The sequence below is a fragment of the Ursus maritimus genome, unplaced genomic scaffold, assembly GCF_017311325.1.
Source record: "Ursus maritimus isolate PB19 unplaced genomic scaffold, ASM1731132v1 scaffold_22, whole genome shotgun sequence".
NCBI classification, from domain to species: domain Eukaryota; kingdom Metazoa; phylum Chordata; class Mammalia; order Carnivora; family Ursidae; genus Ursus; species Ursus maritimus.
Window position 1 is genome coordinate 27,662,352 of NW_024424675.1, and position 17,703 is coordinate 27,680,054.

The 17,703-nt window shown below is 49.5% G+C and overlaps 1 protein-coding gene across 1 annotated transcript in view; it reads left to right on the forward strand.

Annotated features, from left to right (window-relative positions):
• ADIG (adipogenin) overlaps positions 1-17,240 on the forward strand; it is a 28,500-nt gene extending 11,260 nt beyond the window's left edge. Inside the window, 2 exon segments of the mRNA XM_008698100.2 lie at positions 12,742-12,853; positions 16,866-17,240. The gene's annotated coding sequence lies outside the window, so the exon portion shown is untranslated.
• The last annotated feature ends 463 nt before the right edge of the window (positions 17,241-17,703 follow it).

Genomic DNA, 17,703 nt, shown 5'->3' on the forward strand with positions numbered 1-17,703 from the left:
TGTGACCTAATCCACCTGACCCATGCTCCAGGGCTGGAACCAGGCCCAAGGGGGGCTGAGGAACGTTGCCCAGAGTGTGGGCACACTTCACCCTATTCTGAGTACGTGTGGCTCTCCAGGAAGCTGAGAGGTGGTACTTCCTTAAAGAAGCTTCAAAGTGCAGCTTACTCAAGATTCAGGATACTCTCTCCTCCTTGCTTTCTTTCCAGGGGTTCCCTACACCTAAGCGAAGTGATAACAAGTTAGGTTTACTTTTCTGGACCAGAAGTTCATTTCCTCAGGGACCAACTTGTTTACTCATTCAAACATTTATTTATTCCTTCACTCATTTGCTTTTCTACCCATTCATCTAATGGCTTACTGATTTATTCAGGCACTCATTCATGCTCTAACACATTCATATACACAGCAATCCACCATCCATCATTCATCCATCCGTTCATCCATCCATCCATCCATCCACCATCCATGTGCATCCATCCATCTGCCATCCATCTATCCATCCACCCATCAACCATCATCTGTCCATCATCATCCATTCATCCATCCATCACCCATCCATCCATCCATTCATCCATCATCATCCATCCATCATCATCCATCCATCCATCCATCCATCCATCCATCCATCCATCCAACACTTAGTAAGCATCTAGTATGTTTTACACACAAAGCTCCTTATGGCTCCAAAGTACTTTTTCGCCCACTTTCATGGCTTCTTCAACATATATTAGGGAAGGAGAGCCTCTACACCAATGGGACCTCCAAATACTTGGCCTTCTGGCAGCATGGTTCCAGAGTCTCCTCCTCAGGAGGACCTTGGGAAAAGTGGACAGTTAGTCATCTGCACAGTCCTAGTCTCCATGTGAGAGCCAGGGACAGTCACCTGAGACTTGAGGCTCCTAGGGACCCTTTGTCCTGTGGAACCCTCCCCTGGTGAGGGCCGTGCATAGTTCTGGGCACTGTGGCTCCCCTGGGGTATTATTTCCAGTTATTGGGCTCCATTTCTTGCATCCCCCTGGCCAAAGCAGGCTATGGTGACCTATGGACTTGGGCCCCATCCTTGAGTTGCTCCCTGGGGCCACTCTTCTTAGTGTAAAGTCAACTATGCCCCCCTGAGAGGTCATTAACACTCAGAGACTCTGAGGAGGGCAAGGCAGGAACCCAGAGCAAAGTGGGGAAAGACCATAGCATTCTGTCCTGGCTGGAGAGCAAGAGGAAGCCCTCCTGTTCACTAACAGATATGGGGACACAAGCCAGAGAAACTGGCAGGAATGTCCCTCACTTGTCCCTAAATGCCCCACTTCCACACCTTTGCATGTGCCGAGCTCCTGCTCCCTCACACTCCAGGCAAAATGTCAATTCCCAGAGAGGCCCTTCTGGCCCCCCACATTCTGCCACTCCCCTTTCCTGTCCCTTAGCCTCCTCTCCCACCCAGGCCCTGCCCTTCTCACCCCCTCAGCACAATCCTGTTTGCTTGCTTTCCTGCTTCCTGGCAAATATTACCATCCCCATTTCACAGAGGTGGAAATCAAGACATAGAGCAGGTGGGCAGCCTGCTCAAAGAGTGGCCAGGCCAGGGTGAAGATCCCTGAGTCGTGACTGCCTTTTCTAGCCACATTAGTCAGGTACTTTATTAATTCAGTTTAATTTACAATCGGATGGCTGCAGGTAATAATGCAATGCAAATATTTCATGACTTTTTTAAAGGTACCGTTATTTCACTGTTGTGCTGGTAGACGGGTAGGGGGAGTGTGTGTGTGTGTGTGTGTGTGTGTGTGTGTGTGTGTGTGTCTGCCTGTAGGTGGTCCTGGCTGAGCCAGCCCCATGGGGGAGGAGGTTGGACATTTGGGGGTGTCTGGGAATCAGGTATGTCACAGAGCCCCACAGCCTTCCTCTTGCATGCATCATTGATTGAGTCAGCCCCACAGTGACAGCAGCCCAGCCGCCAAACTAGGAGCCACAAGAGTGCCAGCCAATGGCAGGGCCTGCCCTTCTCCCCGCAGCCCAGATGCAGAGGCTGGCACCCCAGTGCCCCTTGCCTCACCATGTCCCTGGATCCTGTGGGCCCGCACTGCCAGGCAGCCGGGGTGCTGTGTGTACCTGGGCTGAAGGTACAGGCATCGTGGGGGGGGGCGGGGGAGATTTGGGACACTGATGTCTCAGGGCCCGGCCTGAGGGGTAAGAGGAATAAGGTGAGGACCTACTGTGTGTTAGGGGTATTTGGCCTATCTGTTAGGGGTATATTCCCTCACAGGGCTGTAGTGAGGAAAGAATTCTCCTCCTATCCTACAGATGAGGGAATAGACGCTCAGGAGGTCGAGTAAATGGCCCGGGGTTACCATCTGCCAAGTGCTGGGGGTGTAATTCAAACCTTGGTCCATGGACTTCAAACCCAGACCCTTGTGGGGCACACACTGCCCTGGACTCCTGCTCATGGCCTTCTGCAGGGGTCACTGATTTTCAGATTCTAAGGGTTATGAAGGATCCCCCATCATATATGCCGTTTTCCCTCCCTCTGAATGTCTGAAGTGTTAGAGACCCCAGGGCTTATTTGGGGTTCAGGATTCAGGACCTGAAGCTATGGGGTCTCAGCTGGGTCCATGTGGCTGTTTTATGACCAAACTGTACTTTTGTTAACTAACATCCTATGATGAAAATTTAGGCCATTTCCTTTCTTTTTTTTTCCCCTTCCTGCCCCCTCTTTCCCTCCCTTCCTTCTTTCCTTCCTTCCCTCCTTCCTTTCTTGTTGCTATTTTTATTATATGCATTGGCTTGGGCATATATATCTTTGTGCACTTACCTTATGGTAAATTCCCAGAATAGGAATCACTGAGTCCAAAGGTCTGTACATTTAAAACTGAAACATGTCGCCAAGTGGCTTCCCAGAAGGCTCCGTCCAATTACAGACTAGCTGAGTGGGTGCCGGTGCAGTTTTTTGTACTGACATTCTTGACAGTGTTGCTCTTTTTAGCCTATGCTAATTGTATCTTGTTTTTAACTCTGCTTTCTTATATTATTAGTGCAGTTGAGCACCTTTTCACATGCTGACCATCTGGTAAGTCACAGAGGCAGGAAGACCATTTTGAGTCTAGCGCAACAGTCAAGGTTCTGTTGACATTGTGTGTTTAACGACTTGGCCGGTTGGATACAGATAACTTGTGGAATAAGTCATTTTTACAAACCTGCCTAAACTCATGCTTTGCTCATGTGCAGCTCCGAGGTCTCTGCCATGGGATAATGTCACCTATCTCTCCAGATAGCATGTTTCTTTAACCCCCAGGCACACACCCCTGTATGTGAACCCAAGCACCAAAGAATCACCCGCACGCAGTTTAAATGCATCCGTGGTAGAAGGTCAGCCTGAACCTCAAAGTCCAGCTTCCCCACTTACCAGCTGTGTGGGGCTCCGGGGAAGTTACTTAAGCTCTCCGAGCCTCAGCTTCCTTTCCTGTCAGATAGATGCAGCAACAGTTCCTGCCCTCTCTGCTATGAGGACGCAAGGACACGCATGCATGTGAAGGGTCCAGCACAGAGCAGGGATGTGGGGAGCGCGCCGTATGCACCAGACATGAGTGGTCCCAGGGAACGCTCTGGGAAGGACTCAAATACACAGATTTGTTTTCATGCAGTAAGTAAATTCAGGCCTCCTGACTCCTCGGAGTGGTGGAAAGATCTGCATTTGAGCCCTAAGTCCTCCGCTTACCTCACCCTTCTGAGCCCGCTCCTTTACTTGCAACAAGTGCCATTGCTCACACCCGCCTTCCTGTACGTCCACCACGGAAAGGCCACCAGGGCTGCATTCCAACCACCTTTGCCGCAGGAGGGCTTACAGGCAGGTTCTCTCCAGGGCTCACCTCTACTGGCTTGCTTACAAAGCAGCGAAGGGCAGGTCCCTTCTGATGGGCTCCTTATTTCCTCTCTTGCCTCATAGTGAAGCAAAGGGAGAAGCCTCTCATTATGCCGAGTGGTTAGGTTGGGGTCCTTCAGGGTTCTGGAGTTCCCTACCCCTCCAACTCCCCTCCCATCAAGCATTACCAGCTCCACCCAGTTTGGCCAGCAGATACGCATAGAATGTGAAAATGTCTTCTTCTTGAGACTTGCCAGCCCTGGGTATTAGCGATCTTTTTGGTGTTTGCCAATCTGGTGGGTGAAATATTACATTGTTTTAATTTGTGTTTCCCTAATCACATCTTTTCATATGGAGCATTTACATTTTATCTCCAGTGGCTGTTAATTCATATCTGCTGTGTACGTTTCTATGAGATGTTTGTTGAAGGAATTTTTTCCTTCTTAATTTCTAGGAACTCTTTTTTTTAAATGATTTTTTATTATATTATGTTAGTCACCATACAGTACATCCCCGGTTTTTGATGGAAAGTTCGATGATTCATTAGTTGCGTATAACACCCAGTGCACCATGCAATACGTGCCCTCCTTACTACCCATCACCGGTCTATCCCATTCCCCCACCCGCCTCCCCTCTGAGGCCCTCAGTTTGTTTCTCATAGTCCATAGTCTCTCATGTTTCATTCCCCCTTCTGATTACCCCCCCTTTCTTTATCCCTTTCTTCCCCTACCGATCATCCTAGTTCTTATGTCCCATAGATGAGAGAAATCATATGATATTTGTCTTTCTCTGCTTGACTTATTTCACTTAGCATTATCTCCTCCAGTGCCGTCCATGTTGCAGCAAATGTTGAGAATTCGTTCTTTCTGAGAGCTGAGTAATATTCCATTATATATATGGACCACAACTTCTTAATCCAGTCATCTGTTGAAGGGCATCTCGGCTCCTTCCACGATTTAGCTATTGTGGACAATGCTGCTATGAACATTGGGGTGCATATGGCCCTTCTCTTCACTATGTCTGTATCTTTGGGGTTAACACCCAGTAGTGCAATGGCTGGGTCATAGGGTAGCTCAATTTTTAACTTTTTAAGGGACCTCCACACGGTTTTCCAGAGTGGCTGTACCAACTTGCATTCCCACCAACAATGTAGGAGGGATCCCCTTTCTCCACATCCTCTCCAACAATTGTTGTTTCTTGCCTTGTCTATTTTTGCCATTCTAACTGGCGTAAGGTGGTATCTCAGTGTGGTTTTGATTTGAATTTCCCTGATGGCTAATGATTTTGAACATTTTTTCATGTGTCTGTTAGCCATTTGTATGTCTTCATTGGAAAAGTGTCTGTTCATATCTTCTGCCCATTTTTTGATTTGTTTATTTGTTTCTCGTGTATTGAGTTTGAGAAGTTCTTTGTAGATCTTGGATACCAGTCTTTTATCTGTAGTGTCATTTGCAAATATCTTCTCCCATTCCGTGGGCTGCCTCTTAGTTTTTTAACTGTTACCTTGGCTGTGCAGAAGCTTTTTATCTTGATGAAGTCCCATAAGTTCATTTTATCTTTTGTTTCTCTTGCCTTTGGAGATGTCATGAAAAAGGTTGCTTTGGCCGATGTCGTAGAGGTTGCTGCCTATGTTCTCCCCTAGAATTCTGATGGATTCCTGTCTCACATCGAGGTCTTTCATCCATTTGGAGTTTATTTTTGTGTATGGTGTGAGAGAGTGGTCAACTAGGAACTCTTTATATAGACTGGATAGTAACCTTTATCATTTGTTGCAATTATCCTGTCAGCTGATCACTAACTTAGTTTATGGTGTCTTTGTTATACAGGAATTTTGAATTTTGATGTAATCAAACCTCAGGTATTGCTGGTTAATGGCTTCGGGGTTTTATTTTGCTTGGGGAGATCGTCTCCACCACCTTATATTTCTTCCCAACTTCGTTTTCATCAAACCCAAATGTAGACTCCCACCCCCCCGGGGAAATTCCTTTGTACTTCCCAGCGTACTAACCTGCTCCCCTTCCTGTGAGCTCTGCGGATCTCATTCCCCCCTGGTGTCCACTGACCCTGTAAAACTGAGGCCCAACATTGTCTCCTCCAGGAAGCCTTCTTTCCTCTGCCGCATCGCATGCTGGTTCCCGTTCTGCCCCTCCGGGCTGTCTGCCCCACCTTAGGTGGTTTGTAGGCTGTGCTGAAGCAGTTCTGCTTTTAGACGTTTGTTGAAGCACTAACTATGGGCCAAACGATTTGTATGCGTTACTTTACTTCCTCCTCACAGCCCTGTGTATACTATCATCATCATCATCACCCCCCATTTTGCAGGGAGAGCTGAGAGACTACGATATTTTCCCACGGTCACACATCAGGAGGACAGACGCAGACCCAGACCCAGACAGTCTGACTCCGGGGCCTGGGCCCTAAGCCACTGTGCCACCTATTTGCTGCCATAACCAACTGTCATAAAATAAGTGGCTTACACCTACAGATGGATTATCCTAGAGTTCTAGGGAAGGCCAAAATGGGTCTCCCAGGGCTAAAATCACATGTTGGCAGGGCTCTATTCCTTTCTGTAGGGCTCTAGGAGAAAGCCCACTTTCCAGCTTCTAGAGGCCGTCGGCCTTCCTTAGCTCCTGGTCCCCTTCCACCTCCAAAGTGTGCCGTGGCCACTTGAGTCCTTTTAATGCTACCACGTCTCTGGTTTTCACTCTTCTGGCTCCCTCTTCCCCACTGAAGGACCTTCTGGTTACCTGAGGCCCACCCAGATAATCCAGGAGAGTTTCCCCATCTCAGGGTTGGCTGATTAGCAACCTAAATTCCATCCGTAATCTTAACCCCTGCCTTGCCATGCAGCATAGCATACTCACAGATCCCGGGATTAGGGCCTGGGCACCGTTTTTGTGAGGAGGGCAGTAGTGTACCTACGGCATTCAGGCTTCCATGCTGCTCCTCCAGACAGCAGTCGCTGCCTCTACCCCAGGGCTTCGTGCCTGCCTTGCCCCTGCAAGTTTAAAATGAAATAAAATGAAAAATTCAGTTCTGCCGTCATACTAACCACATTTCAAGTGCTCAGTGGGCACAGGTGACCAATACAATTCTCTATGTTGCCCAACATATAAAATCATCTGATTAAGTGGCTCAGGTGGGGACAAGCTAGGGTCCATGACCTTGCTTAAAGGAAGGATGCAGGCAAGCCTCAAAGCCCTGGGAACGTTCAGACACTCTCTGGCAAGCAGGGCAGGGACGCGCTGCTGGCTGGAAGCCCGCTGGAAGGGGCGGCCGCCACCCAGCGTCTTCCAGTTGGCGGCACTTAGGGTGGGGGCGGCGGGATGGTCAGCTCTTCTTATTTGTTTTCCAGAGAAATTATAACTAGAGGATTTTTCAGTATGAGACCTCTTCATGTTCAAATGAGGGCAAGCTGTATTAAATGTGTTAAGATCTGGGGAGTGGGGGAGTGGGGGGTGGCACTCTGCCACTTCAAATGGAGCTTAGTCAATCCTGATCTTCTGGTTGGGACCATTCATCGTCTCAGAGGTCCTGGGCAGAACTCTCCCCCAGCCACCCCAGAAATGCAGGCTGCCCCCTCCCAGAAGAGCTACATGAGAATTTGGGGGCAATCCATTTCTTCCCATCCCACTCTTGAAACCTTCTGTGCAATCCTCGGAACACCAGCTGCAAGACCATGTGTCCAGGAGGAGCGCTTTCCAGCCCTGACGGCACGATGGCTTCACCTGGGCAGCTTCAAACAATACTGCCGCCCAGGTCCCATTTCTGGGGCTTCTGGTGCAATTGGTCTGGAGTACTGCCCGAGCACTGGGACTTGGAGAAGCTTCCTTGGTGATTGCAGTGTACAGTCAGGGTTGAGAACCATGGGTCTGCGGGCCAGCAGTTCTCCTATTTCTCTGGCTCTTGCCCTCCTTGACCAGCTGACAGGAGCACCTGCAGCTGTGCTCTTTTCTCTCTTCCAGCCAAGCCTCAGATCTCATCCAGGAAGCTCAAGTGTATTGATCGTATTTCAAAATGTTTGTATTCTTATTATCTATAACATAAAATAGTCACATTTAAAAGTTCTACAGCCTGGATATCACCTGTAACAGAATTATTAAGTGGAGGAAATGTGATGAACATTGCCAAGTCATTCTAAGAATGAGCACGCTGGCTGCAATGAGCCAATCTTGTCTTAAGGGGAAAGTTGTTGCCTTACAGGGAGTTTAAGAGCTCAGTTCAGACGATACGCAAAAATGTAAATACAGGATTTACCTTTTATAATATGTGATTCCTGCCCCGCCCCATTCTCCCAGGGATTGCTTCATAGATAGCAATATTGCTGTGTACTGATGTTCAGGTTGTGCACTGCATAAAGATATTACATCCAAAGGGGCACCATCCACATCGTAGTCATGTACTAAGTTATATGAGAGTACTTGTGTGGGCACGGAGAGTCCAGACTTCTGTGCAAGTTCTAAAGCAGCAGAGGGAAGGCCCTCCTTCATAAGCCCACATGATCACACGTGATCATAGGATGTACATGTTCATGGGAAAGTATGGACCTACATGTTCCCTGATGCACCCATGTGCACACGGCTATGCCCTGAGATTGCCTTTCAACCCCTGCTCTCAGAGACCTGATTCCCACCCTTCTCTTGACTCAGAACCTGGCATGCCATTTCATCTGGGGGTTGGGGGTAGGGTGGGACATGGAGTGTGCATGTGGCATGTGTACCTAGCATCTGGAAATGTGTGTGAGTGCGAGAGAGTGGGCCCACTAGTCCTCTGGCCAAGTTGTTTAGGTTGTTCATAATACACTGTCTCTATCAGCTATCACTGTGTAAGAAATGATCTCAAACTCACTGGCAATCCTTCATGAAAGCAACACTCATTATTCAAGCCATGCGTCTGCTGGCTGGCTGAGGGGTCACCGATCTGGCCCAGGCTCTGATGGGTGACTCCATTTCAAGCGATGGGTCTGGCTGAACTTGCTGCTCCTGCTGGCTGGGCTCTGGTCTGTGCCATATGTGTTTATTCTGGGACTCAGGCTGCAGCCACCCAGGGACATCTCTTCCCATGGTGATGGGAAGCGCAAGAAGGCCGGCCCCATCACACAGACACATTTCATGCTTTGGTTTATCTCATGTCTGCCAGCATTCTGTTGGCCAGAGCATGGCATGTGCCCAAAGCCCAAGTCAATGGATGGGTGCGGAGCAAAGGCCATAAGTAGAAGGAGGAATAATGAATTGAGAACAATAATTTGATCTGTCTAGTATTAACTCAAGTAATATAGGGACAACATGAGCTGCACACTTAGAACTCTTTGTCGGAAAGACATTTTCAAACACTGTAAAATATAGCACTGGGACCAAAAAAGGGAAAAGCCTCCTCCTGCAGCCCAGGGATCAAACCTTGCAAATGCCAAATGTCTGTGGCTTTTCCCTTCTTGTACCTTCGCCTGTGCGCTCTTTGAAATCAGGGCTGGTTGTGACTGGGTGTATGTAACCAGGCACCTCTGAGCATCCAGCATTTGTCCACATTCCACCCTGAACCAGAGGCTGATGTTGGCATGTTAGCACTGGCTCTAGAACAACCCAATTCCTAAAGCATTGGCTGGTCAGTTTGATTGCCTGATGTTTGCAGAGGATATAAAAGACAGGGTCACATCACATACCCTACAGCCATCCCTCCCATGGTGGCCATGCTTGGCAATCCACTCATATCCTCTGTCCCTCCTTTGTCTTTACCCCTGCTTCTTACCAGCACCTGGGTTATCTACTTGGCCAAGGAGAAATTGGCATTTCCCTGACAGTGACCACCTATTGCTTCTCTAGCATGCCCCGTGGGGATTTATCTCAATCCATCTCGCTATGACATATCACTATCCATTGCTAATTTTTAAAAAATATTTTATTTATTTATTAGAGAGAGAGAGCACAGGCGGGGAGCGGCAGAGGGAAAGCAGACTTCCCACTGAGCGACTCAGTCCCAGGACTCTGGGATCATGACCTGAGCCAAAGGCAGACCCTTAACCAACTGAGCCACCCAGGCACCTCTCTCCATTCCTAATTATGAGCCAGAGGGAATCTTCAAAAGAGTCAAAGCAGCTGGTAAGAAGCAGAGCTGGGCCTGAGTCTAGGCTGGTGGTCTTCCCTCCCCAAACTTATGCTTCATCTGGCCAATGGGGTAGGAAAAAAGAGAGAAGGAAAAGTCACAATTAAGAAAAAAAAGTTGCAAAAGGGCTTATTGCATAATGGTTGAGAACATGGGCCATGGAGCCAGACCGCCTGAGGTCAAAGCCCAGTCCTACCATTTACTAGACCGGTAATCTTGGACAAGTTAATTTCTATGTGCCTCTGTTTTCTCATCTGTAAAATGGGATAATAATAACAGGAACTTGTGAGGATTACATGAATGAATCCATATAAAACAGTGGTTCTTAATGGGGGTGATTTTGCCCCCCAGGAGACATTTTGGCAGCGTGTCACTGTGGCCACAGGGCCTGTGCTGTGACCAGAGCCTTCTCCCAAACTTACTCTGGCCTCTATCGTTCATGATGAGGGGAGTGGCGATGATGGCACACTAATGACAATTGTGGCAACGGTTCCTATTTCCCGAGCACCCAGGATAGGCCAGCTACTTTGCCTGGCTTCTCAGGAACCCCTCTTGTGACGCTCACAGTGACAGTTGCTCGGATTAGCCCCCCTCTGCAGAGGACGCGGAGGCCCAGGGAAATGAAACGGCTCTCCTGAGACTCAAGTTGTGTGCGTGGGGCTCAGCCTCTGTCTAACCTGGATGTGGTGTATGTAGCACTCCCCTTCCTGCCGCTGGAGGTGGCAGGAAGGGGCAGGCGCTCAGAGGGGACTGAAGGGCTGCCGGAGAGCCCGACTGCCCCCGGCGGAGCTGGACCAGGAGGCCCCGCCAGCTTCCCGCTGCACATCCCGACAGGCATCCTTGTCCCTGGGTCATGGTGCCTGTGTGGGCCCCTCAGCCTGTCCTTCAGCTGCTGCCTGCCCACCCCCACCTCTGATCCTTGGGGGCCTGCAGTGACCCCCACACCATGTGACGATGAGGAAGCCGAGGCTTACGAGGTTCACAGGCTCCCCAAGTTTACTTCAGTAATAAATGACAACTCTAGGATTCAAAGTCACACCTGTCTGACACTTGAGCCAAAGTTCTTACCTTCTAAACTTACGGATCCGAGTATCTATTGCTTAGTGGGCCTGTAGTAAGTGCTCAGTAAATGCCTAAAAGCAAGATCACCATGAGAGACAGTTACTTGTGCGGTACGCTTAGGATCTGTGCGCTGTTCCGCATCCACTATACGTGAATAAAATGCTGAAAACAAAACAAAACAAATGGGCTGTGTTCGTGAAGCTCGGAATGAATTTTGTGGCCGCGCCGAGAGCCCGTAGTCGTGCTTAACTGAAGACTTGTCACCACACTGCACGCTGTGATCTCGGCACAACAACACCTTTAGAAGTGCTGGGGTTTGATTTCATGTCTGTTCTTTCCTGGGGCCCCCGTCTGACCTCCTTAGAAAGTTCACCCAGAGAAACGACTGCTCCTCTCGCGCTGCTTAGCTGTCGAAATGGAGACACAGTTGACTTCTGTTTGGGTTTAGTCACTGAGGTTTTCAAATTGTCACAAAAACACACAGATGCTGGCAATTTTCAAGCAAATCGCAAAACAGCAAAAGAAACCAAACTGTGTGCCAGCATGGGGGACCACACGGACCCGCAGGAGGCGCGCCGACTAGCAGCTTTCTCCAGAAGCATCAACAGAGCGGAACAGCCAATTTTATAATTAACTGGGAATCGGTCTCCAGTTAAGCTTCTGCTCAGTGAGAATGGCCAAGCAGTTCCCCGGGGAGAGCTGGTGCCCTGCCTCTTCCTTTGGGCCCTGGCGGACCTGAGATCTCTCTGCTTTACCACATTTGAGTGTGTGTTTGAGTGTGTTTCGGGATGTGAGTGTGTATCTCTTGGAGTCGAGCTCAGTGTGTGGGCAGGACACTCGGGAGAAAGGCGCCAGCCGTGCGTCAAAAGAATACGGAGGCCCTTGTTCAAACATTATTAAGAATTCCATGATGATGATTAAACCAAGCAGGGGGCCCTTCTAAGCCCTTCTAAGCAGGGGACCCTGTGTGACAGCTCAGGTCACACATCCATGACCCGGGGCCTGGCTACTGGATCACACCCCCAGAAGTTGGGGGACATAAGTGGGTGGGATCTCAACTTGTGGGCAAAACCCAGCCTCGGGGACTCCAGGGCACAGGACCCCACAAGAGGGAGGCCAGGGAGGCAGCAGGAACAAAATCAGCACCCCGTCCGGGGCTGCAACAACCACCACAACAAACAAATCCAATAGAACGATGCTTTCTGGAAGGCAATCTGGCAAGAAGTGTCACGATCTCACAAACCCTTTGATCCTGCAAATCCGCTCCTCGCACTCTGTTCTACTGTGACCTCCACACAAGGGGACAGGATGATGAACGTGAGGATGCTTATGGTCGCATTACTTGTGACTGACAGATGGAAACGGCCTAAGCCTCTGTCAAAGGGGACGGAGGCTGCCTCCCCAACGAGGATCTTTCCAGTAATAAGCGCCATGCGGGTGACCCCCTTATGACTCAACCACTCAATGACATCATCTAGGATCAAGTTTTTAAGCTTTCTATTTATGCTGAGGGTGGGATCCACTTTGTTCTGAGCCTGGACCCCCACTGCATGCCCACCGCCTCCTCGGGGCTACTCGCTCTACATTCTGGGCTAGAGCTGCTTGTCTCTGTCCTAGAACTCCCAGCCAAAGTCCTGAGTGTTCCCTTCCTTGAAGCAATTCCTGTGGCTGGAGGAATGCACATAATGCTTCTTTTCTGGTTTATTGTTGTTTGTTTGTTTTTTAAATAATAGCTTAGCAGAGAGCTCCTCCCTGGATGGCTTCCGGATGGAGGCGGGGCAGATTGGACGGAGGAATGAGCTGAAGGAAGAGGATATGGCAGGGGTGAAGGCCAGCTCCCGGAGGGTAAGGAGCCCCGGCTGGGGCCTGCTGCGTGCTGGGGGGGCCTTCTACCAGGGGTGGGGGTGGGGGGAGACATGACAGGAGCCAGACAGGAAGGGGCTTTCCCTTGCATCTGGACTGATGCAGTACCCTCTTCACTGGTTTCCCCGCCCTACCCTTGCTCCCAGCCGTCCAGTCTCCCCCTTTTCCATGCAATGGTCAAAATGATCTTTTTATAATATAAATCAGAGTATGCTCTCCTTAGATTAATTCATTTAGCAAATATTGATGAGTGCCTATTACATGCCAGGTACTGTTTGGGGCACTGGGAGACAACAGCGAACACAAACCCCAATCTGTCCCCTTGTGGAGCTGACATTCACGGGGAACTCTACGTGTTCTGCTCAGGAGTTAAATGTCTCCCCATCTCTCTCAGAGTGACAGATAACCCTGTGTCTCTGTTATCTATTACTGCATGAGCACCCCAAACTCAGCAGTGGAAAGCAGCATTCACTGTGATGATGATGATGATAACGATGATGGTGATGATGGTGATGATGGTGATGATGATGATGATGATGGTGGTGATGATGGTGATGATGGTGATGATGATGGTGATGATGGTGATGATGATGGGTGATGATGATGGTGATGGTGGTGATGATGGTGATGATGATGATGGTGGTGATGACGATGATGGTGATGATGATGGTGATGATTGTGATGATGATGGTGATGATGATGATGGTGGTGATGATGATGAAGATGATGTGTGATGATGCTGGTGATGATGCTGGTGATGATGGTGATGATGATGGTGATGATGGTGATGATGATGATGGTGGTGATGATGATGACGATGATGGTGATGATGATGGTGATGATGGTGATGATGGTGATGATGGTGATGATGATGATGATGGTGGTGATGATGGTGATGACGATGATGGTGGTGATGATGATGACGATGATGGTGATGATGATGATGATGGTGGTGGTGGTGATGATGGTGATGATGGTGATGATGATGGTGATGATGGTGATGATGGTGATGATGATGGTGATGATGATGATGGTGGTGATGATGATGAAGATGATGTGTGATGATGATGGTGATGATGCTGGTGATGATGGTGATGATGGTGATGATGATGGTGGTGATGATGGTGATGATGGTGGTGATGATGGTGTTGATGATGATGATGACGGTGATGATGGCGATGATGATGATGGTGATGATGATGTTGGTGATGATGATGACGGTGATGATGATGGTGGCAATGATGATGATGATGATGGTGATGGTGATGATGACGGTGGGGGCATCATCCAGGGGTTGACAGGACTCAGCCAGGCAGTTCTTGCTTAGGGCCTAGAACATAAGCTCCACAAGGCCAGGGCATTGTCCTTGCTCTTCACCGCTGCCTCCTCAGTGCCTAGTCCTGAGCCGAGCGCATTCGCACACTCCATCCTTATTTGTTCAGTGAAGGAGGGAATGGAGAGAGCATGCACATGGAAACCTCCTTGGTTTGGCATATAATTCAGCTATGTTAGCCCATGGTTTCCAAAACATGTGATTGTATGGGAGGCAGGGGTCCCCCCAAGGGCTTGATGGTCTGCTGCAGCATCTCAAGTGTGGAATACACATTGCTGGGCACAGAAGGGGTGGCTTGGGGAGATGCCCCCACTGCAGGAAAACAGCCGGCCATCGTGACCTGGCCAGCAATCTAACTTCACACAAAACAGAGGGATTGGGGCCGGGGGGATAGAGGAGAAACCTGTGTGGACAACTAAATAGACATGGCAGCTTTGTTAGACTCACGGGGCAGTGAGAGCCTCTGGGTGGCACGGGGCCAAGAATGTTAATATAATCCTTGTTTCCATTAACTTCTACTTACTACCTGTGGTGATAGATGCTTCCTTTAATGGTTGGAATATTGAGGTTTTTTTAAAGAATAGATGTAAGTAAAAATGTGACCCATGATTAGGGAAAAATATTAAGGAAACAACTGTACTAATTAGATACAGATAAAAATTATAAAGGTAGTAGGTAAATGTCTCGATTTCAGGAAACACTGGTTCATTGAAAAGATCCTGCACAAATGACCTGTGGTTAGCAGGAGGGAAAAATCTGGCATTGCAATGGGACCAGTGCGTCTACCTGCCGGCGCGCGTTAGGGGAGGACCCACAAAGCTGTGTCTGCCCTGGAAGCATTTGCTTGGCGCCCAAGTACAGGGGAAATGTTGGAAGATGAGGGTGTGTGGCTTATGTGTGCAATCCAGGCTGCCATAAGGCAATTTGGGGTTTTTTAAACCACCGGCAGCTGGTTGACTAACTTGGTCACACTGGGTACAACCATATACTGTCCCCCCCCGCCGCAGTCGGCTCAACATGTGTGCAACTTCCTCCTTGAGCTCTCATCTGTTCCCCGTCACAAGGAAGGAACACACCAGACCAGTGTTTCCCAGGTGCTCCAGTGACCCGGGGAGGATGTTCCAAGTGCAGATTCCCAGGCCCTGGGCCTGAGCTCCTGGGTAGAGTCTCTGGAGGTGGGACTCAGGACCGATGTGGATGAATGGTTTTGTGGTGGGACCATGGGTAAGCATATGGAGGGGTGTATTCCATCATAAATAAGGTCTTGAGTAGAAAGGGACTCTCCAAGGGGACACCAACGGCTTGCCCACGCTCCACACAGCAGGGCTTGCATGATTCTGTGGTGGTCTCCACCAGATCTGGGAGAGGGAGTGAGTTCATTGCTACGTTTCAGAATCAGAACATACAGGGGGCCTCCCCAGCCTGCTCTGTTTCCCAGCAGTGGCAGTGTTATCAGTTAACATCTGATTCTCCAGTGTTATATATATATATATATATATATATATAAAACTCCCGTATTCTCCAGTGTCTTATTAGATCTCCACATTAGAAAGTGTGATGGTGTTGGGGGGTCTCGTGATTAGATGTGGGGATGCCCCTTGCGTCCACGTGAGTATGTGTTCTTATATGTGGCTTTGGTGAGCGCATGTGGCTGAGTGCATAGCTGTGCGTGTTCATCTGGGTGTTCTCCTCTGTTGGCGGAAGGAGAAGCCGAATCCCAGTGGCTGCAGGATACAGGCCTGTCAGGACTCCTTGGTGGCCAGGGCTTAGACAGTGACCACCAGGGGCCCCCATCCACCCTGACACAGCCCCCCGGTGGTTGCCATGTGCTGCCGGCTGGACATCCGTCCTGCTAAGCCTGAAGACACGCCAGGCACCTGTCAGAGATGTCGGGGGCATCTGGGGAGTCTTCCATTCAGTGGTGAATAAGTGTCATAAGGGTCACTGCAGGCCCTGCCTGCCTGGGGCCTCTGTGATGTCACCAGGTCCTGGTGCTATAGTGGTTCTGTTGCAGGGCTGTATGGGCACGCGCGCACGCGCGTGTGTGTGTGCATGCATGTGCGTGTGCGCACAGACAGCATGAATGCTTGCGTGCAAGCTTGCAGGCCACTGTGTTCCCAGTTTACATGGAGGTCTTTAGCAGCTCTGGGATCTTGGGCAGGATCTCTGAGCTTCAGCTGCTCCATCTGTGACGGGGCTGGGAATGGCTCCTGTGTCCCGGGGCCATGTAGCCCTTGCTCCCGGCATGACATCTGGGAGCTGTCTGCCATCCGCATAGGATGCTTCTTCAGAAAATGGGGCCTCGGGTGTGAAATGGACCCAGCTTGGGTCTGGGGCTTCTAAGTCTCCTCCAGGTAAATGACCTTCATTCTCTAGGTGTGGGCATTGTCCAGCTGCACCACGGGGCTGCGAGCTGAAGTAAGAGGGGGTGCACACCGCTGAGCATTTTGCTCTTCTTGCGGCTGACTCGGGCAAAGGCTTGAATCCTCAGCCTCAGAGCTTGCTTCCTGGAGTCACGATCTCAGACCCTAATCTTAAGCAATTGGTACTGAGTTGGAGGGACTGAGGGCACAAGCCCGGGAACTTGCTTCTTGGGGCTCTGGGCTCGGAGTCGATGGGGGGAGGCAGCCAGTCCTGACTGTCTCTCTGTTCCGTTTCCAGCCTCAGTGCTGAAGGGACCGCCGTGTAGGAAGCAAGGGAGGAAGCCCTTGGATGCTGCTGGGCTCCTGCAGATGGCCGGACCACCTCTGAGAGACACCTTGTCGGTGAGCACGCTGCTCAGAGAGCTGGGGGCCGGGCCCCATCCTTCGGCACCAGCACATCCTGCCTCGCCCTCCTCACCCCTGCCAGGCTGCTGGGCACCCAGCACTCAGGGGTTGAACCTTTCATTCACTGAATTCGTACCAGCAGCCTGACCCAGGGCCTTCCTGATGGACCGTTACTGTCCACCACTTAGGAAGTATGCCCCCTCCCCCTATAACCTCTACTCCAATGTGAAAGTACCTTCATTCACCCAAATAGAATGTTTTCTTTTCATTTTGAGATAATTTCAGACTCACAAGAAGTTGCAAAAATAGTACAGAGTTCCCATGTACTCTTTACCTAGTTTCTCCCAGGGAAAATATCTTATATAAGCACAGTACCTCAAAACAAATTTTTAAAATAATGACTTCCTATTTCTAAAGCATCAGAGATAGTTGATGCTCAGCATTATCGTAGTTCTGGCCTTGATCATTTGATTTTCCCCCGTGAGCGCATGAATGATGATGACTAATAATGTAAAGATACTACATACAGGCCTCCTACAGCGGACCAGGCGTTATACCCAGTACTTTACAACCATGATTTCATTTCATCCTGCTATATTGACAATAATTCCCTGAATAAATACACAATTTTAACAGTTATAGTAATTGAGGACTCACTATGTGTCAGGCACTGTGTTTCATATCCTTTATCTAATTTAATCTCCCCCGTAATCCCGTGAAGTAGATACTGT